Genomic DNA, 4712 nt, shown 5'->3' with positions numbered 1-4712 from the left:
TGCAGTTTATCCAGAACTCAAAAGGCAGAAAACCAATGTTTCATTAATTATTCAGAAGGTGCTGTAATGTGTGAGCACCATCAGCTGTGACTTTTCTCCATTTAACCACCGGGACCATTAAGTACAAAACTATTTTCTGTGGCTTCTGAAGTTCCTGAACTGAATGTGTCTGTGTGCATTGGGGAAATATCCCTTACATGTTTTGCCTGTTCTTATACTATTTTTTTAAAGTACATTTTTTATATTTTATATTTAATTTTATATATTTTTAAGTACATGCTGCAGATTACCAAGAAGTAAACTACTAGGTTAATCAGATATTTGTCTAACACAGTATGGCTGTTCTTCTATAAAGAAGTATTTTGCAGACAGTATTGTATAGAATCTGCCATGTCAAATCAACTATGTAACTTAGCTTTTCGGAAGGACATACTTCTTTCTTTAAATAGCTGCTTTGAAGAATAAGAATATTCTCCACAGTCACTTTATAAAATGACAAATACCCATCCATCAAGTAGCCAATTGCTGAATTCTGATAAGAGGTTTCTAGGTTTGAGCTGCTAAGTGAAAGGGGGATTCCTTTTGTTTCATTTAAAATGTGAGGATGATGATCACTTGTGAAGACCTACATATTTATTGCAATTCATATCATCCACGTCATTAGAGATTCTGTAATCCTCTATCACATCCATCACTTCTCAACTCTCTTTTGAGATGTTAAAATGCCTCTTAAGTAAAAGCTATGGCATACTTTAACCATCCTTATCAGACTTCTGCATACCTTTCAAGTTTTTACTAGGTCCTTCCCAAAATGCAGGGTTAGGATGCAGAGAAATTAGTGTTCTCTTGCAGTTCAAGACACGCATGCGCTATGGATTTAAGACATGGCCTGCTTATTGTTTTCTGTTTTGTTATCCGTTTCTTCCCTGAAAAAAAAACTGCCACTTTACTTCTCACATTTTTCTTGTATTCTTTACAGTGCTCCCACAGCTGTTTCCCTGGTGCAGATACTGTTGCTTTGGGTTTCAAAAGTAAGCGATTATGTCAGCCTGACAGATTTTGAAATGAAGTCCAAAGATATGCTGTAAACCAGCAGCACTATCCAAAATCCTTATATTTTAGAAGGAATCTATAAGCAGAGTCAGTGGTCGTGTTTTGTCTAACCACAGTTTTCAAGGAAAGGGAAGCAGGCTGAGGAAAATAACGTTAGTGGAACTATCCTTCGGCTACGGGAAGTTAAATGGGCAACAGTAAAGCTTTTTAAAAATCGTTTAGTTTGGCTTTGAGGTATGGAATTAACACATTATAGATTTCAACTCTAGTACAGAAAAATATTTCAGAAATTAAATGAGCAACATGAAATGCAGCCATTTTAGAAAATATAAGGAACATACTTCATATTTGGATATATGAAAAATGCTGCAGTGTGTACTAAGATCATATCCTGAATTCAAAAGTAACCAAAAGGGCAAAAATTCCTGCCTCTACTCTTGAGCTCACGTGGCAGGATTCTCTGTGGGTGATGTTTCACACTTAGACAAGTGACGTCTGAAAAACAGATCACAAAAATCAAAATCTCCCATGGCTGTTCAAATCCAGCTGTGGAAAAATCTTTTCATTTAGCACTGGTTTTTAAGGTTTTCTAGTATAAAATACAATGCAAGAGAAAGGACTGCCAAAGCAGCAGTGAGTTATTTTCCTTAGGGTTAACGGGCAGTAAAGATCTCCCGGACAAGCTTCATTTCTTCACAGACTTCATTGGTGTAGATGTATTTTAAAATGTGAGATTCTGTATGCTGTCACTCTTTGTTGCTGTGATACCACATGCATCTTTGTCATCTAATGACATGACATCGCAGGCATAAGAATTGGATATAGGCACTAAAGCCAGAAATGAAGTGTAAAAGCAGTGAATATTTTAAATATGAAACTGATACATAATACATGTGAATACACCAAGCTATTGCGGGATAAAATAGACTAACAAATGCATTGGATGCATTTCAAACAAATGCAAGCAAACAGATGTAACAAAATAATGTGGAAATATTGTAATTAACATGCACTGAAATGTAGTATAACTTACAAGGGGGTTGGGAAATGTGTCTAAAAAGAGCTGTGTAGATATTTTTTCCTGCTTTAATTTAATTTTTTCCTTGTAATCAACATAACACTACATAGATCAGTAGCTGTTAGAAGAGCACATGGGACATCAAGGTCCTGCATGTAAATCATCCTTCTGGTTTTGATCAGAATTTTACAACACGCTAGCAGTACTTGCACTGCATGTAGCATCTATACCACGTAGTGTGTGTACCTCCAAGGCACATTCTTCATGCAAAGACCACCTGGTGGAAATCAGGCCTGAATCCTTCAGAGTGACAGGATGAGGCCAGGCTCTTCTCAGTGGTGTGTTCTGATAGAAAGTTAGGGAGGTAGGGGCTGTGACAAGGAGCAGGACAAGAAGTAATGGCCTGAAACTTGAACATGAGAAGTTCCGTATAAACATGCAGAAGAACTTCCTTACGGTAAGGGTGATGGAGCACTGGAACAGGCTGCCCAGAGAGGTTGTGGAATCTTCTTCTATGGAGATATTCAAGACTCATCTGGATGCCTACCTGCACGACCTGTGGTAGAGTGCCTGCTTTAGCAGTAGCGTTGGACTCCGTCATCTCTTGAGTCCCTTCCAACCCCTGTGATTCTGTAACTGTTCCATTTAAATGAACTATTAAGAGGACAACAAAAATCTGAATCTGTAGAAGTGGGAAACTGACATTTGAATTTGAACCAAAACTGGCAAATGCAAAGGTGATTTAAACTCTGCTTCCTCAGAAAACAGCAGGTTTGGTACTCTCCTGAAGTAACCAGAGGTACACTGTGAAACTTTGTCCAAGGCAGAATACTCCTGTGAGTGTTCTTCAATGTCTGTTGTAACCAATGTTAATGAATTGACATTTTCCCTGACAAAATGGTTTCACCACAGCTTCTACCTGTAGATTTTCTGTTCAGCTTAGCAAATACAAAATGATGGAAAAAAAAGAGAACTTAAAATCCAAAAGCACCAATCCCGAGGTTCTGCAAACAGTAGAAACTCAAGGGTGAATGGCCCATCCCTGGAGGTGTTCATGGCCAGGTTGGATGGGGCCGTGGGCAGGCTGACCTAGTGGGTGGCAGTCCTGCCCATAGCAGGGGGTTGGAACTGGGTGGGCTTTAAGGTCCCTTCCAACCCAAGCCATTCTGGGATTCTGGGATTCTATGACTATAATTGCAACTGTTGACTAAGTATCAAATTCTGGACCCAGAAGTCAAAATGAAACTATGAAGAATTTTTCCCTTCTTAGCATTTTTCTTCAATTCACAGGCCACCAATTAAGGCAGCACCCTTTACTCTTCTCACAGCCTTTTGCAGCATTATTTCAACCTCTGGGATACACGCAATCCAAACTTGACCATCAAGATGCACAAGCATGATCTTATTTTCACTATATTTCTTTAGGAGAATGAGAGGCTACTTCTTATTGAGAGGCAAAACAAACAAACAAACAAACAAAAAACCCTGATGCTTAGTAATCACCTTAGCTGGTATCTGAGGGATTACTGTGTAGAAATTATTTCCTCAAGGCCAATACAAAACAAAGTAATGAAAGGATGGGGGGGCAAAAGGGCAAGTTACCTTTTTAACAGTAGCCTACAATGGCACAAATATGGAGTGAGACTGAACACTCAGAATGGGTAGCCACCTGTTATAGAGTGCATTAGAATACGTTAAAGGTTCTGTTCCTCACTGCCTCCAGGCTTTGAAAATTCAGAGAAGCAGAGGAGTAAGAGCTAGGTTTCACACGGAATTATTATGACTGTTTCATCCTTCATGCTTTCTTCTCCCCTGCCATTTGTTCCACACACAGCCCCTACCTCCCTGACTTTCTGAAAAAAAGCCCAGCTGAGGAACTCATCACAGCCTCACCTGGCGTTTTCCTCAGTGTGTTGAGTTTTAAATTAGCTCTTCGAGTGGTTATAGCCTGCTGTTCCCATTCCAATTTCTCCTTCAGTCCCTGCTTATTCCCTTATTAGAACACACTCTCCCACCCACTGCTTTCGTATACACTCAATTAATTAAAAACTTGCTAACTTTTCTTCTTGTTAGCTGGCCATCAACAGTGCTGCTTCATTTCCCAGCATCACTGCAGACCTGATCTCTTTTGCTAATTCTGCTTCCCTGCTGAGCCTCTTGTATTTTCATGTCAGAAACCTTGTGTTACTCTTCACTAGGAAAAAAGATTTTCAAGTCCCAAATGGTAGAAAGATGCCTTTTTCTGTTTACCCCTCAAAATCAGATTATTATAAATTACTTTTTTTTTTCAATCATTTCCCTTTAAATCCATTCCATTCTTACAGCCTGTATTATAAATGATGTTTGGCCCAGACTCCCTAACTAACCACTCGCAATCTTTTTTTTGCAGAGAGCAGAGCAAAGTCCCCTGTGGGATGCTTCCACTTGGAATGCAGGAAGTTTCTCTTAGAAGCAGAGGTACTATGAGGAACATAAAGTGCAGGCATATAGGGGAGTATGAAAAAGTAGTGAGCAGGGGGCTACACAGCAGCAATCTCTTTGCACCTGACTACAGCATGCTACTGATACCTCTGTTCTTTGTGTATTAACATTATAGCTTGTGTATTACCAAATAAAATCCCAGTGGAGGGATCAGAAAACA

At 39.3% G+C, this 4712-nt stretch overlaps 1 long non-coding RNA gene across 1 annotated transcript; it reads left to right on the top strand.

The window, feature by feature from the left end:
* Positions 1-4712, top strand: LOC121113085. The gene is made up of 2 exons (XR_005857695.1): positions 1-1031; positions 4461-4712. It is a non-coding gene; the product is annotated as an uncharacterized LOC121113085 (long non-coding RNA).

The sequence above is a fragment of the Gallus gallus genome, chromosome 2, assembly GCF_016699485.2.
Source record: "Gallus gallus isolate bGalGal1 chromosome 2, bGalGal1.mat.broiler.GRCg7b, whole genome shotgun sequence".
In the NCBI taxonomy this organism is placed as follows: domain Eukaryota; kingdom Metazoa; phylum Chordata; class Aves; order Galliformes; family Phasianidae; genus Gallus; species Gallus gallus.
The sequence above is the reverse complement of the archived record's forward strand: the minus strand, read 5'-3'. Positions and strand labels throughout refer to the sequence as shown.